This window comes from Lactuca saligna, chromosome 4 (genome assembly GCF_052625555.1).
Source record: "Lactuca saligna cultivar CGN05327 chromosome 4, ASM5262555v1, whole genome shotgun sequence".
NCBI classification, from domain to species: domain Eukaryota; kingdom Viridiplantae; phylum Streptophyta; class Magnoliopsida; order Asterales; family Asteraceae; genus Lactuca; species Lactuca saligna.
Window position 1 is genome coordinate 204,148,854 of NC_136420.1, and position 24,520 is coordinate 204,173,373.

Consider the following 24,520-nt stretch of genomic DNA (forward strand, 5'->3'; position numbering starts at 1 on the left):
TCTTGTTTTGGTTTGAGTTTACATAGAGAGAAACATTTTCATCATTTCTCATTAGGGTGAAAATCATAAGGTGAAAACACTTATATATACATTTTCATCATTTCTCATTAGGGTGAAAATCATAAGGTGAAAACACTTATATATATTGCTGACTAATCAGATAACTAATCACAAACCCAGTATAACTAATCCCTTGGGCTGCTATATCAATTACTTTGAATGGCTATAAACCAAGCTTGGATATAGCATTTTCATGACGAGGGCCATTAAGAACTTTTATGAAAATGTCTGCAAGTTGATCTTGTGCGCAAACATGACTTAATGAAATGGGACCTTGTAGTTTTTCAAGCACAAAGTTATAATGGATCTCTATATGCTTTGTCAGTTCTTGAAACACCGGGTTAATTGCGATGTACATAGCAGCCATGTTATCACACTTTAACCGGATTGGAGTAGTATCATCTACTTTTGAAGCTCTCTGAATAAATGACTTAACCAACTTAATCATGTCAATTCACCACAAACAGGTCGCATTAACATGTATTCGGCTGATTCGACTTCAGCAGAATATAATGACATGGTTACTTGGTTCATTGATTTCCATGAGATCGGATTCCCTCCATAAAGTATAGAAAATCCACTGATTGATCGTCTTTTTAATGGGCAGGCAGCCTAATTGGAAGCACAAAAAGCATCAAGCTTGTAATCCGATTTATTATTAAAAACCAATCCTTTAGTCAATGACCCTTTAAGATATCCAAGAAAATGAAAGCAGCATCATATAGGCTTATGAAGGTGTTTGATTGACCTGACCAAGATATTGGACTGAAAAAGCAATATAGGGTGGGGTATGAAGTAAGAAGTTCAACTTTCCTATCAATTGTCGATAAACAGTTGAATCAAGCAATATATTATCCGTAATGGGAGTTAAATGAATTCAGGAAGGAAGAGGCATATTAACATAATTACAATCCATCATGGAATATGCATTAAGTAATTTTTATATGAACTTCTTGATGGGTTTTATTCGTTTCAAAAATTATGTGGCGGAAAAACATAATTAAGTTCACATGGAACCTATTGAATCTATGTTTTCTATATTGATTGCAAAAAACAATTTGACATCAAGAACTCTAGGATTGCCCTACTAATTTCGAAATTCATAAATGGTTTTAGAGTTCACATACCCCTTCATTATTGTAGTAAATAATCAAACACTTCCTTATTCAACAAGCAATAGAAAGCAAGCACCGGAAATCTCGTGTCTCAAATAGTTTGTACCAAAAACCTAGTAATAAAAGACTTGAGAGGAGAGAGGAGAGAGGTTGTAATTTTCGACTCTAAGGCTCTTAGAGAAGGGATGGATGAAAATAATGAACCCATAAATGGTTTATATAGGTGAGTAAGGAGTCCAGGATAAAACAGGTTTCACTAGATAACTCTTATCCCATTTCATGCACCCTAAGGCTCCCAAGATGCTCTAGAAATCTCCAACCGCCCCTCCCCCTCAGGTGGCAAGGTTCTAGAATCCTTCAATACTCAACTTTCAAACATTGACATCATTAGTCCTTATAATTTTAATTAATCCAATTAATCCCAAAATTAATTCCAATTATTTTATCATTAATTAATAATTAAGTATTACTATTTCTAGTTAATATTTTAACTTCATAATATATTAATAAATTATTTATTTCCATTTATTTATCTCATAATAAACCAATAAATCAATCTTTCTCTCTAAAAGGTCATTCTATTCATTACTATGTTTGAGGGCAACCCAAAAGGAATATGCTTTTAATTCAAGTATATATCAATTTAGTTATTGGCTTGGACAGCTAATCCAATAGTCTCCCACTTGGATAAGTCTACAACTATAATTACAAGTATAACTTCTAAATTAAACAACAAATGGTACTTCTTAAAGCAACTCCAAACTCTGATCTGATTAGATATAGGTTCTAAGATAAGTAATCAAATATTCCTTTATTCTTCAAGATATCATGTCAACATGAGACATGGATTAGAATCAATCTCATAATCCAATATATTGTTTCTTGATTTTCTTGATTTATGACAAATGAATTCAGACAACTAATTAAAACAAAATTTTACTTTGGGCTTTGCCAAGCACTTCAGATGACGACATCAAATTATCAGGGGGCCCAAAGATATTGATGTTCCCGTTAAGGAAAAAGAAACGAATAAACTTCGACTTATATGCTTGTGTCTTTTACTCACCCAGTCATGCATCACACTTTATTTTATAATATCATGTTTTCTGATGTGTTTACATAACACCAATGAACAACCGAATTGTAAATTATAAATCATGTATCTCCATTTTAAGAAGATAAGATATTATCATCTCACAATTACTTGTGATATAATTCGTGAAGTAATTCTCTGAGTGTGAGTTTATTCAATACTAAAAATCTTCATTTTCTAAGTACTCATGAATATTGTAGAAACGATTGCAATGTCTAATCTCCATAGGCAGTCTACAATCCATTCATGACAACCTTGATCACTACTTACATCCAAATGTATGAACGAATGTGGAGTCTCGAATAATCAAGTCATTCAGGAAGTATAATATGCAAAGTGAAACACAATACTAAACTAATTAATTACGGTCTCAAATCTGTTGAATATAAAAAAATATCTATTATTTAATTACCATAAAATTTTTGACTTTATTCATTGTATAATGCTTTGAGTAATCACCTGACTACTTGAATTAAACACCAGTCATGCCAGACTAAAATGCAAATTTTGGTCCCTGTGGTTAGCCAAATAAATGTTGATGAAGTCCAACAATTTTCTGACTTGCACCATTACTCCAAAATTGTATCTTTTTTGTGGTTTTGGTCTCTGATAAAATTATAATATCTTGAAAGGACTATTATACCCTTCCTATTTTCTTTTTACATTTCTTTAAATATATTTTATTAATTAAAAAAAGAACCACCCCTACATTCAGTAAACCCTCTCTTTCTTTCTCTCTCTATCCCTTTCTTTCTCTCTCTCTCACTCTTTCTCTCTCTCTCTCTCTCTCTCTCTCTCTCTCTTTCCCTTTTTCTCTCTCTCTCTCTCTCTCTCTCTCTCTCTTTCCCCCCCCCTCTCTCTCTCTCTCTCTCTCTCTTTCTCTCTCTCTCTCTCTCTCTCTCTCTCTCTCTCTCTCTCTTCTAGCCGTAAAAGAATCCATATGCATGGATATTCAAGGTCATCGGGAGAAAACTAATAAATTGGGTTTTTATGATCTATAAATCCACACAAGAATCAAAATAAATCTCCAAGATAATCAAAGTATCAAACCCATTTGTAGAATTTGATGGTTGTTATAGGTTTAACTATTAGGGTTTATAAACCCACTTAACTAGCCACCGATGTGCTTGTCATTTCATTCATAGAGGTGGGTGGTGGTGGTCATCGTTCCATTCCTAGTGCTTTCTTCATACTTGCTCGATTCGAAAATGGATTCTCGATGAACACACAAAATGAATATGGATGTGAAAATGATGAACTTGTTGGTGTGAAGATGATGATAACCCAACGTGTTTGTTCTGAGACTATGAGATAGAGGGGGGAAGAGATCAATATCAAAGTTCTGGTAAGCTTGATAATCATAATGACGACTCATTGTCTAGGCTGCCTTCGCATCAAACACACATACACACACATAATGAAATTACAGATTTTGGGTGTAAGTAATTGAAATCATAGTCAAATAGGACCATCATGGGTTGTCTTTTAATAAACTTTGCACATTCCTATAGAGTAATTAACATCATTATCAGACCTTTGTTCCTGAAAATTTGTAACTTGTGGGTACATCTCAAGGACATACATTGCATCTTGTGAGTTTGAAAAATTTCTTCATCAAGTGGTTTCATCCCAAGGACATGATTTTGAACTCTTTGGGTTAATCCAAGTTGCAGGAAAAAATGAGATACATGTGAATAATCCAAGTGTCAAAACTGTGAAAGAGATACAATCCAAATGCAAGAATCGGTTGTTTGAGAAGGGAGAAATAAGATCTTTGCTAGTGGAATTGATTATTTGCAAGAAAGAAATCAAATCCTTATGTTGATAGTGATGTTTTTGGAGCTTTGATGGAATATGAGTGCAATCGTGACTTGTCGGTGGGTTTGCCTCAAACTGAAGCTTCATACGTTAAAATGGAGATCCCATGGAACATCCTCCTATTTTCATTGTGTTGTGTGTATGTGTGCGTTTTAAGTTGTAGGTATCGATAATATAAGTATGTATATATTTTTTTTTTAATCTTTAGTGAAGATGAAGATAACGAAGACGATAAGAGACGATGTATGTGTGTGTGAGAGAGAGAAAGGTACATAGGTGAGCTTATATTTTTATTTTTTTAATTATAAATATCCTAAAACAAAATATAAAAATACTAAAACTAAATTAAAAGGGTATAATAGTCTTTTTATGTTAGACAAGGACCATAACCACAAAAGAAAATCGATTTTGGACCGGTGGTGAAAGCTGACAAGATTTTGGACTTCATCCACAGTTTTCTGCTAACCATAGGGACCAAAAATGCAGTTTAGTCGTAATTTCATGTTTTGAACATGGATAACATGCCTCTCTATGGTTCCTCCTTTGTGAACAGATGAAGTGGACATTATTCCCATGATTCTCTTTTCATAATTCCAATTTCTTATCACTATCCAAGATGTCATGGAATTCCAACTTAACATGTATTAATCACCTATGATAACCAGATTCCAAAGTCTCAAAGATTGAGTATTTGATATTACAGGATATCCCATTGGAACCTTGTTTCTAGAAACAATTCCATGGTAATGAATGTTCTAGTTCAAGGTACACTCGTTGAATACTTCTCTCGCTTTAAAGTTTTCAATTTACATGTAGACTTTTAAAGTATCACCCCTAATCGAAATATTACCATATTTCCATATGACCCTCAATTATGATCAATAGCTACTCTTTTGCTATAACCTTAGAGTGTTCTAGATAGTTTTTGAACAACTTTAGTTACACAAAATTGTAGTACTTTTTGTCACAATGCTCTGAGTATTTGAAAAATTAAAATAAGTGAGTATTATAGCATATATAATCGATCCTATATCTAAAGCATATGAGACTCGAGTACTTATATCTTATATAAGGATTTGATATATGTTTAATCTCTTGCTATATTATTTCCATAGATGAAATTTACTATGTTTAACTATTTCAACATGATATTCGTGTACGTCTATGACTAAGTTCTATCAAGCTATACAATCTAAAACTTTATATTTGAAAAGAAGTATTAGTGTTATCTCCATTAAGTCTTCCATAGTGAAGCAATTCCTAAACCTTGCAATTTGCAAATTGAAAACATTTTTCCTTACGAGCAGTATTGTCAACAACAAATACTAGCATAACAATTATGCACCCACTAGCTTTGACATATACCAAGAAAACAACCAGACTTCTAAAAATCAATAGTCTTGACTTTCTTACGGAAGTATTGAATTTAATTATGTGATACTTCGTTATATCTCGAACTAGAATTCATAAGCTTATAGATCTTAATTAGATAGCATATTTTTGTGTTTAAATTTCAAAACGTATATATATATGTCTTTAAAGTTCAAACAATTCCTTCTCATTCCTCACAATTCGAAATATGAAGAAGGATGACGTAATCATATTATGAATTTGAGAATCTAATCAACACAACAAACATCTATATTTATCTTTATTAGATCTTGTAATCTATTAGTGAAAGTATTTCCTCATTATCATTCTCATGAATTGAATGAAACCTTTACCACCTAGATTTCATGGTGCATACGTTCCCATCCATATGAATCTATCATTTCCAACCTATAATCATAATACAAGGTTTACAACAAAACCAAATTCAAATTTACTTTTCCTTCATGGACTGAAGAGTGGCATAATGACTGGACTTTCCAGAGGAGCTTAGTTAGATTCAAAGGACATTTCATGTCCATAAGTTGCGAAAATCTTTAGCTGATGCTTCTGCAGTAGTTCCAATGGAGGACATTCATGTGGATGACTGCATGGACTACATTGAGAAACATATATCGATCTATGACAGGAAGACGAAAACCTTGCGGAATAAGGTGTTAGATCCGGTTAACGTGCAATGACAACACCGCAAGGGCTCCGTGTGGACATGGGAGCCAGAGGATGAGATGAGGGAGCATTTCTTAGAGTTATTTGGAGTAGATGACTTCATGGACAAAATTTGATTCAAGTGGGGGAGAATTGTAACATCTATGTTTTATGTTTTTGGTATGTTCCCTGTAAATCCCCCTAATAGAAAATCCCTTTGACATTAGTCCCTTAGTTAGTACGCGAGACATACTCTTAGCGTACTAGCCACCCCTTGGTTGCAGATCATTAACCACATATGCTAGGTGTAAGGGGTGTATGCATGGTGTACTCATGTCTGAAACTGTCACACCCTGAAATCGATGGCAGAAACGTTCGGGGGCGGAGGACGTCATGTAAAGTATCACAACCAATGTACAAAGTAAGCATAGTAACCACAACCATTACATTACATAGGAATATTTACATTTGTTTGAGAGTAAAGTAATACATGTTTTATATATACATCAGTATAACAAAAGTAAAGGCGAGACTGCTAAAATGCTCCGTCTTCTCCAAAAGGTTGTAGATACCTGCCTAATGTTGACCTGAGAATACAAGCGGTTTTAAAAATATTAGCATAAAGCTGGTGAGTTCATAAGCGGTTTGTTTCTGGTAAAAGAACAAGTTTCATTTGGTTTTCTGAAAGAGGTGTTATCCAAGAAAATCCCATATTTTCTTATAACAGAAGTTTAGTTATCCATTTTTTACACAGCCTGGTTAAGAAAAGTTAGGTTATCCCACGAAAAACCCTTATTTTCCATAAAAGTTGGTTATCAATCCGGAATGAAGTGTACAAGTATCTACCATACTTGTAGCGTTAAGAGAAGTATCCTAAAATCCTGGTTATCCTTGAAAAGTACATTAGTTTTAACACATATATAAAACTAATAAGTAGGCAGTAAACTAATTACTTATGTAAATCTCCATAATCTAAGTTGCGATTTCCATAACCATAAGATAAACTAGATAAGGCTTGTAACGGGGCCAGTATCATTTTATGACTTTTGTCACCTGTGGACCAATCGGTCCCACTATAGCTAGCAGCCAGGTGCAGGGTAGTCAATCACGTATAGGTCTATACACTCAAGTCACGTTCTCCCTCCAGGAGATTTTGGTTACAGGGGTAGTCCTACACTCTCGTATCTAGGGAGAGTGTTACCAAGGACGTGTCTTATATCTTAAGATTTATGAATGGAAAATCCTGTTTTATTGGTCCTTCACTCTTGTATCTTAGGGGAGTGTTACCAGGGATGTTTCAAAAGTAATAATATGGAAAATCTTGTTTATTAGTCCTTCACTCTCATATATAGGGGGAGTGTTACCAAGGACATTTTAAAAGTAATAATATGGAAAAACTCTCTTTTATTGGTCCTTCACTCTCGTATCTAGGGGGAGTGTTACCAAGGATGTATCAAAAGTTCCAAGGTTAATGCTTTTAACAGTAATAATGTGGAAAAAGATCTGTGAAATATAAAATATAACATTTTATAATAAGTTTCACAATTAGTTTGAAAACAAGCTCAGCAAGTTAAATGGTCGGTTAATACGATTTCAAGTGTTAAAAGCATACGAAATATGAAACATTTCATACGAAATAATAAGTTTTAGTACAAGATTTACTTGTACTTTTGCTTGTATTCCCCCTGAAAACAAAAAAACATGGGAAAAGGTGTAGGGGTATGAATTCACCAGACGAGAAAACACTTTGTTTTAAGTGTTAGGAGTGATACGAGTTTCATTTAAAGGGGTGTAGGGCCTAGATATGGAGTTTGCTCTTCAAGAGTAAACTCTTAGAAGAGATTACAGCCCATAGACCATATCCCCATGATTTTAAAGTTGTAAACCTATGGGTGGTGTGTTCTTCGATGTTTAAAGGTCTTACAACACTTGTGGAGTCAGGCTAGGTTCAATTCTAGGACATAGGAAGTGATTGGATCATCAAATGGACCATTTTAGGGAGTTTACGGCTGTAATCATAGAGTTTACGGTTGTAATATCTTACTTGCCCTTTCCTTTTGTGTTTTGATGGTCCTAGGTTAAACACATGTGATTCTAGTCGAATGTACAAGCCATGGAAGGAAGTTAGGGCACCATTTGACCTCTTTAGAGGAGTTTATGGCCAGACCATTCCTTAGGGGGTTTACGGCCGTAATCTCCTAAGGACATGGTTTCCTTCAAGTTTAAGGTCCCTAATGCAATGGTGGTTGGTTCTAGGCATTATTCCAAGCCATATGAGGTGTTTAAGGGGAAATTTAACACCTTAAATGGTGTTTATGGTCCTTGAAGGAGGGTTTACGGTCTAAGAATGATCTTTTATGGTAAGTGTACACCCTATGAATATATCATTAGCGTTCTCTTTCTCACCCTTAGCCATTTTGACAGTAAACATTTCGGTTAATGATTGAGGACTAGGTTTAAGGAGATATTTGAATTAATGGCTAACAAAACTTCTTTCAACATCATAATCGAAAAGGATACAAGCGTAAGAGTTGTCGAAAAGGAACGTACCCGAGAAAACAGTGGGATCGGCGACTGTCTCATGTCGTCCAATAGATAGAACTCTCCCGGTGTTTCCAGTTGTTGCTGCTTTGCGGCAGTTTGGCTTGATATGCCCGACCTCACTGCAACCATAGCAGGCCTGACCAACACCCATTCCGGAAGCTTGATTTGTTGGTTGGGTTGGTGTTTTGCAGTTTTTTGCAGTGTGGCCCCTTTTGGCACAGCTGTTGCAAAGCACATCACGGCATGGGCTGGAAGTGAGATGATGATAGTTGCACTTGTTGCACCTTGGGAGGGTACCAGCATACCTACTGGTAGGTGCTTGAGCTGTAGAAGTGACGACAGAAATAGTAGCGTGAGTAGTAGCAGCGTGGACTGCCACAATTTGCTGCTTCTTAGAGGATCCTTGAGAACTCTGACTCTTCCGTTTGCTCCAGGATTTCTTCTTATTTTCACTGCTCCCTTTAGCCAATTCAGAAGCGGTGTCTGGCTTCGCAGCCAAAACATTACCCTTGGTTAGCTGGGTCAACCCCCAGATGAATCTTTCAATCTTTTTTCTTTCCGCGGTAAGCATTCCCAGACAGAGAAGCGCCAAGTCATCAAATTTGGAAGTGTAAGCGGCGATATCGGAACCCATCATCTTTAGATTCCAGAGTTCATGCTTTAGCTTTTGCTTTTCGCCCCACGGGCAGTACTCTGCAAGCAGAAGCTCGTTCATGTTCTCCCAACCCATAGTATTGGCTACAGGTAGGGTTAAGGGTTTGACTCAGCCATTCCACCAAGTCAGGGATTTATCGGTGAAAGTGCAGGAGGCGAACTTCACCTTATCAATTTCTAATTAGACACAGATTTCGAAAATAGACTCGATTTTCTCGAACCATCGAGTCAGAGCAATAACACCTCCAGTGCCAGTGAAGGGTATGGGTTTCACATTCATAAAGTCTTTGTAGGAACATTCTTTTTGGTGTCCCTGACTACCTTCCTGGTTTTGGGGCTGAGTACCACCTCCAGGCCCGCCTGAACCACCAGGGTTCATTTGTCACATGGTGGTAGCCTCAGCAGCAGTAACAACTACTTGGAACATGGCGGGATCAAATAGAGAGGGAGGTGGTGGTGGAGGATTGTTAATCTTTGAGTTGGGTCTTTTCTTTGGAGGCATCTTGATCTAAAATGATCAGGAAAGAGATGATGGTCCTCTAGATAGAATCAAGAGATATATAGCAAGAGATATCTCATTATGGAAAATATAATGTTCTAGTAAGCGATAAAACAGGAAGGAGTTATCAAAGAAGATAAAATATCACTAAGGAAAGAATGAGTAGCTACACTCGGAATGAATTTGTACAACGTATTCGGTTTTGGCTAAAATACTCCTATAGTATTTTATGTTTCGCTACGACGATGACTCATTGTTTGGATATTAGGTAAGTTTTAGGTCTGCTGCACACCACAGTCACTCCCAAGCACATGTTGACCGAGTCTCGAATCAATATAGTTGATCAGGCTATATTCACCCTAGACACGACTACATAACTGCCCAGGTTTAATCGCAGCGTACAACACCCAATTACTTATGTTTTGTTTTACTCGTGGTTATAGTTTCTGGCATTTAGGTATTCTTGTATACTTTTGAAAAATACTTGTATTTTAAAGTATACTTTTAGTTCAGAACACTTCGGCCCCTTAGTGTTTAGAGTTACATACCATGTAAGGTTCGGTATACTTAATGTTTATAGTTATATACCATGTAAGGCTATGATACCAATCTGTCACACCCCAAAACCGATGGCAGAAACGTTTCGGGGTGGAGGACATCATGTAAAGTATCACAACCAATATACATAGTAAGCATAGTAAACGCAACCATTACATTACATAGGAATATTTACATCTGTTTTTGAGCAATGTAATACGTGTTTTATATATACATCAGTACAACAAAAGTAAAGACGAGACTGCTAAAATGCTCCGTCTTTTCCAAAAGGTTGCGGAATACCTGTCTAACGTTGACCCGAGAATATAGGCAGTTTTAAAAATATCAGCATAAAGCTGGAGAGTTCATAAGCGGTTTGTTTCTGGTAACAGAACAAGTTTCCTTTAGTTTTATGAAAGAGGTTTTATCCAAGAAAATCCCATATTTTCTTATAAGAGAAGTATAGTTATCCATTTGTTACACAGCCTGGTTAAGAAAAGTTATGTTATCCCAGGAAAAACCCTTATTTTCCGTAAAAGTTGGTTATCAATCCGGAATGAAGTGTACAAGTATCTACCATACTTGTAGCGTTAAGAGAAGTATCCTGAAAGCCTGGTTATCCTTGAAAAGTACATTAGTTTTAACATGTATATAAAAATAATAAGTAGGCAGTAAACTAATTACTGAGGTAAATCTCCATAATCTAAGTTGCGAGTTCCATAACCATATGATAAACTAGATAAGGCTCGTAACGGGGCCAGTATCATTTTATGACTTTTGTCACCTGTGGACCAGTCGGTCCCACTGTAGCTAGCAGCCAGATGTGGGGTAGTCAATCCTGTATAGATCTTACACTCAGGTCACGTTCTCCCTCCGGGAGATTTTGGTTATAGGGGTAGTCCTACACTCTCGTATCTAAGTGGAGTGTTACAAAGGACGTGTCTCCAATCATAAGATTTATGAATGGAAAATCCTATTTTATTGGTTCTTCACTCTCGTATGTAAGGGGAGTGTTACCAAGGACATATTTAAAACTAATAATATAGAAAATCCTGTTTAGTAGTCCTTCACTCTCGTATCTAGGGGGAGTGTTACCAAGGACGTTTTAAAAGAAATAATATAGAAAAGCTCTGTTTTATTGGTCCTTCACTCTCGTATCTAGGGGGAGTGTTACCAAGGACGTATCAAAAGTCCAAGGTTAATGCTTTTAACAGTAATAATGTGTAAAATCATTTGTGAAATATAAAATATAACATTTTATAATGAGTTTCACAATTAGTTTGAAAAGTAACTCTGCAAGTTAAATGGTCGGTTAATACGGTTTTCAATGTTAAAAGCATACGGAATATGAAACATTTCATACAAAATAATAAGTTTGAGTACAAGATTTCCTTGTACTTTTTCTTGTATTCCCCACTGAAAACATGAAAAAAATGGAAAAAGGTGTAGGGGTATGAAATCACCAGACGAGAAATGTGCCTGTCAGGATGCTAAGTGTCAGCTTAGGGCTTGAACACGCATGAGGATCCTATGTCACATGAGGAGATACACAATTGTATCTAATTAGGCTTTTAACCACTAATTAATTAAGAGAATACACCCGAGATGCGAAAACACTTTGTTTCAAGTGTTAGGAGTGATACGGGTTGCATTTAAGGGGGTGTGGGGCCTACATATGGAGTTTGCTCTTCAAGAGTAAACTATTAGAAGAGATTAAGGCCCATAGACCATATCCCCATGATTTTATAGCAGTAAGCTCATGGATGGTGTGTTCTTGGATGTTTAAAGGTCTTACAACACTTGTGGAGTTCGGCTAGGTTCAATTCTAGAACATAGGAAGTGATTGGATCATCAAATGGAACATTTTAGGGAGTTTAATTGCCCTTTCCTTTTGTGTTTTCATGGTCCTAGGTTAAACACATGTGATTCTAGTCGAATGTACAAGCCATGGAAGGAAGTTAGGGCACCATTTGACCTCTTTAGAGGAGTTTACGGCCAAAGGACCATTCATTGGGGGGTTTATTGTCGTAATCTCCTAAGGGCATGGTTTCCCTCAAGTTTAAGGTCCTTAATACAATGGTGGTTGGTTCTAGACATTATTCCAAGCTATAGGAGGTGTTTAAGAGGCAATTTAACACCTTAAATGGTGTTTACGGTCCTTGAAGGAGGGTTTATGGTCCAAGAATGATCTTGGGCCATAACTCATGTTTACTCCTGAAATAACAAGTTTTTGGTGTTCTAAGCTCGTACATGTAAGTCCCTAAGTCATAGCTAAGCACTAGAAGTGATTTGGGAGGGTTTTGGGGCTTCAAAACCCAATTTAAGGGTGTTTACGATTTGGATTTGTTATAGGACCGTAAACACATGATTTTTATACATTTGGATGATTTAAACACGGATTTTCAAGCTAAACTTGCGAAACTATAAGTTAGGATAGATTACTTACTAGTTTGGAGCTTGAAAGGGATGTTTTTGGATCACATTCGCTTGTAGAGAGGGAGAGAGTAGAGAGAGAGAGAGTGTGTGTGTGTTAAGAGAGTGGAAAAGCTTCAAATGAAGTCCACTCACCCTTATTTAGGGTTTGAGTCTGAGGCCCGGTGGAAATCTACCCGATACCGACGTTAAACTGAGCTTATAGTCGTACCTGATTAAGTCGCCGTAACCCGATGTGGTCGTGAATTAGAAACTTTTTAGAAAGAATGTCGTGGGTGTTTTCACGTGCTTCTAATGCGTTTGGACACTCATGAAGTCATAATAAAAGTCTCAATTTAAATAACTTAATCCAAAAGTTAACAGAAGATGTTAATAAATGTTGTTTATTAACGGAAAAAGAGGTTACAATGATGGGATAAATTTCAGGTTGTCACAGAAACAAACCCTATTTTTTAGGGTTTGAACCCTATTTAACAACCTGAAGTCGCCAAAGTCCCTTATCTTTTCAACTTACATTGCCCTTGAAGTGTAAATCTTGTACCCTAAGCCATCTTAGTGCATTTGTGAGCTTCTTGAGTGATTTTTGGTGTTCTTTAGAGCCATTAAAGAAGAAGGGAGCTTGAGAAGAAGCAAGGATGTGTGAGGAGCTTGTAGATCCAGAAGTTTGGCACTATTTCTAACCCATTGAAGGTATAAAGCTAAAACCTTGACTATTGCATGTTTAGATCTAGTTTTAGGGCGGAAAATGTCATCTTTTGGTCCTATAGTTTGGATTCACGGACTTAGGGAACTCCATACCATATGAGATGTTCTTTTAAGCTTTTGGAGGTGTTTTGAGTCATAAAAATCAGATCTTGATGGTTAAGCCTCAACCATGCAAGTGTTAGGCACCAACCAAGTATGATTATGGACTTGATTCACGTTTTGAGCCCCATCCTTGCATGTAAAAGCATAAAGTTTGCAACATCATGGCTTAGAACTTTTCCAGGGGTCTGGATATAAGTTTTGGACGTAAAGTTTTAAGGGATTAAGATATTGGCCTAAGTTTGGCTTGGCAGACTAGTACGTCGTGCATACTCTATTGTACACTGTGTGTACTGGGTCAACGCCTCGACTTTGGTCAACACTAGCGTAAGTTGGGCGTACAAGCCAAGTATGTGATCTTTGGACTTGGAAATTTTTTGGCTCATTTGGTGTTGGGATTTAAACTTGAGAAAGTTAGGCCTTGGGCCCATTCTGAGTGTAACAAGTCCTTTTTGAGCCTAAGGACATGTTTGGGGTCATTGGGCCATAGTGGGCCTTAATGGCCCTATATTGGGCTTGGATGCCATGGAGAGAAGGAGGGCCAATAAGGAAAAGGTAACAGAGCCTTCTTTCCTTAAGTGAAGGACTAGGATTTTGGACCTTCGGGTTAGATTGGGACCTAACTTCTAATTACGGTTTTGTGCATGTTCGATAGGTAGAGGATTTCATGAGTTATCCGCTGAGTTCGATTTGACACCCACAGTCCGAGGTGAGTCTTCTTTCGTAGTAGCCATGGGTCGAAGGCACCAAGGCTGAACCACTCGTTATGTTATAGCATGGTGATTATCTTTCTGATAATTGTCAGTCATGTATACATTTGATTGATGACTCGGTCATTACTATTATAATATTATGTGGTAGTAGTAGGGGGTGAAATAGACCTGATATATGGTTGTAATAGACTGAAGGGGTAAGCTAGCACCCATATATGCTTTGTAATATTCGGTTGAGATAGACCGAAAGGGTAGGCCAGTACCTAGATATGCTTGGCAGTATCCGTTTTAAATAGGTTGAAGGGGCAGACCAGCACCCAGATATGCTTAGCACTATATTTTATATGACGACATCAAATGATCGGGGGCCCAAAGATATTGATGTTCCCATTAAGGAAAAAGACACGAATAAACTTCGACTTATATGCTTGTGTCTTTTACTCACCCAGTCATGCATCACACTATATTTTATAATATCATGTTTTCTGATGTGTTTACATAACACCAATGCACAATCGAATTGTAAATTATAAATCATGTATCTCCATTTTACGAAGATAAGATATTATCATCTCACAGTTACTCGTGATATAATTCGTGAAGTAATTCTGTGAGTGTGAGTTTATCCAATACTAAAAATCTTCATTTTCTAAGTACTCATGAATATCATAGCAACGATTGCAATGTCTAATCTCCATAGACAGTCTACAATCCATTCATGACAACCTTGATCACTACTTACAGCCAAATGTATGAACGAATGTGGAGTCTCAAATAATCAACTCATTCAGGAAGTATAACATGCAAAGTGAAACAAAATAATAAACTAATTAATTACGCTCTCAAATCTGTTGAATATAAAAAAAATATCTATAATTTAATCACCATAGAAATTTCGACTTTATTCATTGTATAATGCTTTAAGTAATCACCTGACTACTTGAATTAAACATCAGTCCTGCCAGACTAAACTGCAAATTTGGTCCCTGTGGTTAGCCAAAGAAATGTTGATGAAGTCCAAAAAATTTCTGATTTGCACCGTTGGTCCAAAATTGAATCTTTTTTGTGGTTTTGGTCTTTGATAAAATTATAATATCTTGAAAGGATTATTATACCCTTCCTATTTTCTTCTTACATTTCTTTAAACATATTTTAATATTTAAAAAAACAACCACCCCTACATTCAGTTAAACCTCTCTTTCTTTCTCTCTCTTTCTCTCTCTCTCTCTCTCTCTCTCTCTCTCTCTCTTCCTCTCTCTCTTATAGCCGTAAAGGAATCCATCTGCATGGATATTCAAGGTTATCGGGAGAAAACTAATAAATTGGGTTTTCATGATCTATAAATCCGCACAAGAATCAAAATCAATCTCCAAGATAATCAAACTATGAAACACATTTGAAGAAGCTGATGGTTGTTATAGGTTTAACTATTAGGGTTTATAAACCCACTAAACTAGTCGCCGATGTGCTCGTCATTTCATTCATAGAGGTGGGTGGTGGTGGTCGTCGTTCCATTCCTGGTGCTTTCTTCATACTTGCTCGATTCGAAAATGGATTCTCGATGAACACACACAACGGATATGGATGTGAAAATGATGAACTTGTTGGTGTGAAGATGACGATGACTCAACGTGTTTGTTCTGAGAACTATGAGATAGACGAGGGAAGAGATCAATATCAAAGTTCCGGTAAGCTTGATAATCATAATGATGATTCTTTGTATGGGCTGTCTTCGCATCAAACACACACACACACATAATGAAATTACAGATTTTGGGTGTAAGTAACTAAAATCACAGTCAAATAGCACCATCATGGGTTGTCTTTTAATAAACTTTGCACATGCCTATAGAGTAATTAACATCATTATCAGACCTATGTTCCTGAAAATTTGTAACTTGTGGGTACATCTCAAGGACATACATTGCATCTTGTGAGTTTGAAAATTTTATTCATCTAGTGGGTTCATCCCAAGGACATGATTTTGAACTCTTTGGGTTAATCCAAGTTGCAGGAAAAAGATGAGATACATGTGAATAATCCAAGTGTCAAAACTGTGAAAGAGATACAATCCAAATGAAAGAATCGGTTGTTTGAGAAGGGAGAAATAAGATCTTTGCTGGTGGAATCGATTATCTGCAAGAAAGAAATCAAATCCTTATGTTGATACTGATGTTGATGGAGCTTTAATCGAATATGGGTGCAATCGTGACATGCCGGTGGGTTTGCCTCAAACTGATGCTTCATACCTGAAAATGGAGATCCCATGGAACATCCTCCTATTTTCATTGTGTTGTGTGTATGTGTATGTTTTTTTAATCTTTAGTGAAGTTGAAGATAACGAGGACGATAAGAGATGATGTATGTGTGTGTGAGAGAGAGAAAGGTACATATGTGAGCTTATACTTTTATTTTTTTTAATTATAAAAATCCTAAAAAAAATATAAAAATACAAAAAATAAATTAAAAGGGTATAACAGTCTTTTTTATGTTAGACAAGGACCATAACCACAAAAGAAATTCAATTTTGGACCAGTGGTGAAAGCTGACAAGATTTTGGACTCCATCCATAGTTTTCTGCTAACCATAGGGACCAAAAATGCAGTTTAGTCGTCATGCCATGTTATGAACATGGATAACATAACTTTCTATGGTTCCTCCTTTGTGAACAGATCAAGTGGACATTATTCCCATGATTCTCTTTTCATAATTCCAATTTCTTATCACTATCCAAGATGTCATGGAATTCCAACTAAACATGCATTAATCTCCTATGATATCCAGATTCCAAAGTCTCAAAGATTGAGTATTTGTTATTACAGGATATCCCATTGGAACTTTGTTACTAGAAACAATTCCATGGTAATGAAGGTTCTAGTTCAAGGTACACTCCTTGAATACTTATCTCGCTTTAAAGTTTTCAATTTACATGTAGACTTTTCAACTATCACCCCTTATCGAAATATTACCATATTTCGATATGACCATCAATTATGATCAATAACTACTCTTTTGCTATAACCTCAGAGTGTTCTTGATAGTTTTTGAACAACTTTAGTTACACAAAATTGTAGTACATTTTGTCACAATGCTCTGAGTATTTGAAAAATTAAAATAAGTGAATATTATAGCATATATAATCGATCCTATATCCAAAGCATATGAAACTCGAGTGATTATATCTTATATATGGATTTGATATATGTTTAATCTCTTGCTATATTATTTCCATATATGAAATTTACTATGTTGAACTATTTCAACATGATATTCGTGCGTCTATGACTAAGTTCTATCAAGCTATATAATCTAAAACTTTATATTTGAAAAGAAGTATTAGTGTTACCTCCATTAAGTCTTCTATAGTGAAGCAATTCCAAAACCTTGCAATTTGCAAATTGAAAACTTTTTTCCTTACGAGCAGTATTGTCAACAACAAATAATAGCATAACAATTATGCACCCACTAGCTTTGACATATACCAAGAAATCAACTAGACTTCTAGAAATCAGTAGTCTTGACTTTTTTACGGAACTATAGAATTTGGTTATGTGACGCTTCGATATGTCTCCAACTAGAAATCATAAGCCTATAGATCTTAATTAGATTGCATATGTTTGTGTTGAAATTTCAAAACTTATAGATATATGTATTTAAAGTTCAAACAAGTACTTCTCATTCCTCACAATTCGAAATATGAAGAAGGATGACGTAATCATATTATGAATTTGAGAATCTAATCAACACAACAAACATCTATATTTATCTTTATTAGATCTTTTAATCTATTAGTGAAAGTATTTCATCATTATCATTCTCATGAATTGAATGAAACCTTTACCACCTAGATTTCATGGTGCATATGTTCCCATCCATATGAATCTGTCATTTCCAACCTATAATCATATTACAAGGTTTACAACAAAACCAAATTCAAATTTACTTTTCCTTCATGGACTGAAGTTCTCTATTCTAAATTGATTGCTCTCTGGTAGGTCAAGGGCTTACCAATGGTCCCATGTTGTTAGTATCTCACACATATTGATCGATGTACTTCCACTGACCAACGAGCTTTTTCTTTTGCAGTTAAATGAAAACATAGAAATCACAAGCATTGCTAACTCAAATTGAAGTGCTAAGAAATAAGAATGTGACAAGCAAACACAATAGGTTATTAACCTCAAGTCTTATGCTAGTGATAACTAAAAGGTTTATTTTCAGTTGACTGTTGAAACTCCCAAGATCAAAACGATTCTCACTAACTACCTTGACATATGCGCTTTATCTTAGGGAACATCCCTTGACGAGCTAAAAAAAATATTCAAAGGTTTATGCGGATTTACGACAGGAAAACATTTCGTAGAATAAGTCTCAGTTTATGTTTTGTTTCTTGATTGATGAAAACATCACAACTCTAATTCAATATGTGCTCCAGTAAAAAAAAAACATTTATTACTCAACATATTTCAAGTTGTTTTCAACCTTCTTGGTTTGAAATGAGTTTTAAGATATGATTCATAGTTACTAGAGCATGGCTCTAAAACTTGATTTGGAATGAAGTATGACTTATCTCTTGATTGAGTTATTTCCAACAATATCTGATTCATCTTCTTAGTCATAAAATTGGCACTAAGATGTTCTTCGAGGATCAATTGTCATATAAATACACAATCACTAAGATGATGATAAAGCATGATACTAAAGCATTCTCCTTTTCTTCTCAAATTAGAGAATCTTTTATCTTAATGCCTAATAGATTCCTCTTAGTCTTTCTACTAATCTTTAAACTCTTTCAAAGTATCCGAAATATGCTTAATCTCATAAACACAACAATAATTATTGAAGCATCAGTAATTCATGACGAATAAATTTATCGTCCTTTGTGGTGGATCTGAATAATCCATATCAACATGTACTAGATCCATTAACCATTCACTTGCCTCACATAAACATATGATCAATGAATTAGTTATAATATTATAATTAACAAGATTCTCATATACTATACAATATGACATGTACAACGCCAAGTATCCGTCCAGTTGGTGATGAAATTTCTTTTCACTTGGTTAGTTATGACAATACGAGAAGCGAAATCATAAGAATCAAATCTACAATTAACATTGCTATTATTATAAATGGAAACAATAATTTCATGAATGTCATTGCAAGGAAGTATAAAATAAGGCAATCAGATAATCCAAATTTTCACTTTTATTGAGAAATAAACGAAAAATTGGAATTTGTCCTTACAATGCATAAAATAAAATTAACTTTCTAGACATCTCCGAAGAGTAATAGTAATCTATTAAATTATCCCAACTCCTTAGTAGTACGTAGTTCCAAATTCTTATCTTTAAACCATGTAACCAAAGTCCATTTCTCATGATTAGATTTAGCTCACCTTGCTCAAGCTTCCTTTTTTCTCATAGCTCCTTTAATAACATCAAAATGTGATCATCACATCATGTATTAAGAGTCTATGAATAGTAAATTCTAAAACAATGCAACTAGATAATGGATGTACCTGAAGTAGATTCATACAACTTGACTTTACTATCTCTAAGATCTTTTAGGTATTTTGGGAAGCTTCGTTTCTAATGTCCCTTCAATTGGAAGTAAAAACAAATGGACTCTTCGGGGCTAACACACTGAACTATCCTAGAATTTTCTTTTTTCTTTACCATACGATCAAATGGTTTGATTATAGGAAACCTATTTCCATTGGGAAGAATTTTTTTCTTTCTAGATCACCATTGTCACCATGTCAATGTCCATGGAAACCTTGGAGTTAGAAGCTATAATCATATCTGGTTTATATAGGCATTTAAGCAATTTTGCTTCAACAACTATTAACATTTGGTTCAGAACAATTTAGGATCATATCGATATATAAAAGTTTCAATGATATGATCGTATGATGTTAGAAGACAGAAGAACAAAATCAATGGCTTGCTCGCTTGGTATTAACACCCAATCTATCGAACTTGTTAATGTATAATTTCATTTTCAAAACATGGATACACATAAAGTTTTCATCTTGATGTTTACATGCCAATAGGTGTTGAGTAGTCTCATATCTTTTCAAATTAAGGAAATGTGACATTTAGGAGAACCACATGAAGAGGAGGTGGAAGAGTAGAAGAAGCATGGTGTCCAGTTCCACCATTTCCTAAGGTAGGTAAAAAATTTCACCTTGACTTCAAATTGGAAGACCATCTCCAGAAAATTGAGGATAACCATTTCCATAACATTGGGGAACACCACACCTAACTTCAAAAGACGTCTAAAAATGGGAGAAAATAGAATTCAATTTCATTGATTATAATCCTTTATTATTAACCCATAAATTTAAATTAGGGATAGAATCAATACTTTAATGATATTATGCTCATCATAAAAGTATAACGCTATAGCTATAAGGTATATTTTAAATATTTTAAAATATAAGTCTCAAATATTAATTATTTAGATTAATATTTTTAAGTAATTAATATTAAGTAGTTATGATTTATCTTTATCTTTTGATTAAACAATTAATTAAATTAATTAAATCATTAAAGATTAACTAATTATTTATGGTTAATCAATTAATTAATAATTCAAATTTTAATCTTAATCCAAAGCCCCCTAATTTTTGAAAATAGGGCTAGGGTTTATATTTAATTTTAAGGATATGATATTAGGCCATTGGTGATTATATGATATTGGGCCATTGGAAATGCCAAATGTTTGGGCTGGACTAAGTAGTTGGGCTGTAACAACGTGAATTTTCAAAATAATTTTTATTTTTTTATTTTTGCAAATATCAAAAACCAACATTTAATATTCTGAAATCACATGTGTAACAAATGTTATTCTAACAAAATATATCCCATGATCATAAAACTGTTCCTTTGTCAGTGTGTACAAATCACGCCGGCGCCTTCCCACGGTCTTCGCTAGTACCTGAAACACATAACACAACTGTAAGCATAAATGCTTAGTGAGTTTCCCCAAAATACTACTTACGCACACACGCCTTTCCAAGCCCTGACCTTCTGGTCGATGTGTCTCAGAGGACTTCTGTCCCGACTCGGTAAACCTTCTGGTCCTACCTGCATCAACCTTACGGTCCACATCACAACGCCTTCCGGCCCATATCATATATGCCTTCCGGCCCGTAACATAATGCCTTCTGGCCCATATCAAGCATATCATACATAGCACATATAAACGATTAACTTATTATATACAATGCATATAACTCATAACATATCCGACCTTCCGGTCACACAATAAAACCCTTCCGGGTACAGTATAGTGAGAAAACTCACCTCGTGGAAAGTCTAGAATCTCGCGTACTCGCTATCTCCAAATCCCAACGAAGACTCAACCTCGCCTAATCATAACGAATATTATTTTAATTAATATAGACCTCCACAACTAGACTTTACCCCCTTATCATCATTCCTCAGAGGGTAAAAGACCATTTTACCCTTCCTTGACTGAAAGTCCACATGTTGACCAAAACCCTAAAAGTCAACAAAAGTCAACATTTTAGTACGCGGGGCGTACGTGTAACAGCTCAAATTTTTCAAATAAATTTTTCATTTAAAATAAAACATCATTATTCGACAAAAGAGTTTATTCCATGTTTTTTGCAAAAGTATAAATAATAAATCTTCAAGATCTTCAACAATGGCAGTGTGTACGTGTCACGCCGGCGCCTTCCCACGGTCATCACTAGTACCTGAAAAACATAAACACAACTAGTAAGCATAAATGCTTAGTGAGTTCCCCAGTATACGACTTACCCACATACGCCTTCCGGCCCGGACCTTTCAGTCCACATAACATTGCCTTCCGACCCGTAACATAATCGCCTTCCGGCCCATAATAACTTGCCTTCCGGCCCATAGTATTTTGCCTTCCGGCCCATAATAGTATAAAACATAACACATGTAACATAACACACATAACACATAAGTCATACATCATACCGTTCTTTCTATCACATAAAGTCTCGCCTTCCGGCCCGTATAAGCATACATCACATATAAGCATACATCACATATAAAGCATCTACCTCTCTAGACATAGCATTAATATAACACATACGACCTTCCGGTCACGTAGTCAAACCCTTCCGGGTGAAGTATAGTGAGAAGACTCACCTCGTAGTATGCAAGCTATAAACCCTTCGAGCTACTCGCACTCGATCCACTAATCTGCAGGTTCCCTATAATACCACATACCTTTATTAATGATCTTACCAAACAAGACAACTGACCCTACTAAATTACATACAGGTCAACGGTCAACTTGACCGGACTCGTCGAGTGCAAAGGGCAACTCGGCGAGTCTAGACACCCCGACTCCACTCGCCGAGTCTAAAGAACGACTCGACGAGTTCCAGTAGATCTTCAAGCTACTCGCCGAGTCTGAAGAACAACTCGGCGAGTCCTAGTGAATCTTCAAGCTACTCGCTGAGTCTGATCATTGGACTCGGCGAGTCCTCGCCATGCAGCCAATCCGCTGCCTCCTGTATCTCGCATGATTCCGTAGTATATAGATATGGGGCTTCCTGGACTTTCACATATACTATTACAGTGGTTTAAACACTTGTAACAACACTATAATCTACCAATTCCTTAAATGGGTTTCCTAACCCTAAATTCACATACAACGTAAAAGCTACAGATTATGATCCGAAGATTACCTGGAAACGTGTTCCCTGTGTCCCCAACCTTCAGAACTCGACCCCTTGAACCTCCTTTGATCACCACCTTGCTTCTCCTTGTCTAACAACTTCTTCAAGCTTCCTCTAGCCCTCACCCTTGCTCCAGATGCCCACAAACTCCTAAGGTATCTTCAATCGGCCAAAAGACGCGACATGACGGCCCTAAAGACATTATATACGATTCAGAATCAAAACGGCTAGGGTTTCAGCTGAACAGCGTCGACTCGCCGAGTCCCTATTGGACTCGTCGAGTCCAGTCGCGTATCTGTGACCAAGACTGCGGTCCTACTCGGCGAGTCAGGCACCAACTCGCCGAGTCCCCTCCTAAATGTGCCCCAAAAATAATTTAAAGAAATACCTGAAATTCCGGGTTGTTACAACTCTCCCCCACTAGAACTAGACTTCGCCCTCGAAGTCTCATTCTGTGAATAACTCCGGATGTTGCTCCCGCATTTCTATTTCCGGCTCCCAAGTCATCTCCGATCCCTTCCGATGTTGTCACTGAACCAACACCAGAGGTATCTCCTTGTTCCGTAGAACCTTGATCTTCCGATCCCTGATAGCTACTGGTCTCTCGGCGTAATTCAGGCTCGCATCCACCTGAATATCTTCTAACGGAACCACTGCCGCTTCATCGGCTATACACTTCCTCAACTGTGATACGTGAAAGGTATTGTGAATCTGACTCAGCTCCGCTGGCAACTCCAACCGATAAGCTACCCGACCTACCCTTGCAATTACCCGTAATGGGCCTATGAACCGGGGCCCCAATTTGCCCCTCTTCCTGAACCGAATCACCCCTTTCCAAGGAGAAACCTTTAGGAGAACGAAGTCGTCGACCTGGAATTCGAGCTCGGACCGGCGTCTGTCCGCATAACTCTTCTGTCGGCTCTGGGCGGTCAATAACCTCTGCCTCACTCGTTGAATCTGTTCGGTCGTCTGAAGTACGATCTCTGTACTGCCCATCACTCTCTGTCCCACTTCTCCCCAACAAATGGGAGTCCGACACCTCCTACCATACAACAACTCAAAAGGTGGCATACCAATGCTCGAATGATGGCTGTTGTTGTAGGAAAACTCAGCCAACGGTAGATGCGCATCCCAGCTACCCCCGAAGTCTAACACACACGCTCTAAGCATGTCTTCCAATGTCTGAATCGTCCGCTCGCTCTGACCGTCGGTCTGGGGATGGTATGCGGTACTAAAATGCAGTTTAGTACCCAACTCCTCATGGAATTTCTTCCAGAACCTAGAAGTGAAACGTACATCGCGGTCCGAAACAATCGAGGTCGGCACTCCATGTCGAGATACTATCTCTCTCACGTATAACTCTGCCAACTTCTCTGCTGATGAACTTTTGCTAATGGCAAGGAAGTGTGCACTCTTTGTTAGCCTATCCACTATCACCCAAATCGCATCGACTCCCCTGGCAGTTTCCGGCAATTTGGTGATGAAATCCATCGTGATCTGTTCCCACTTCCACTCAGGAATCTC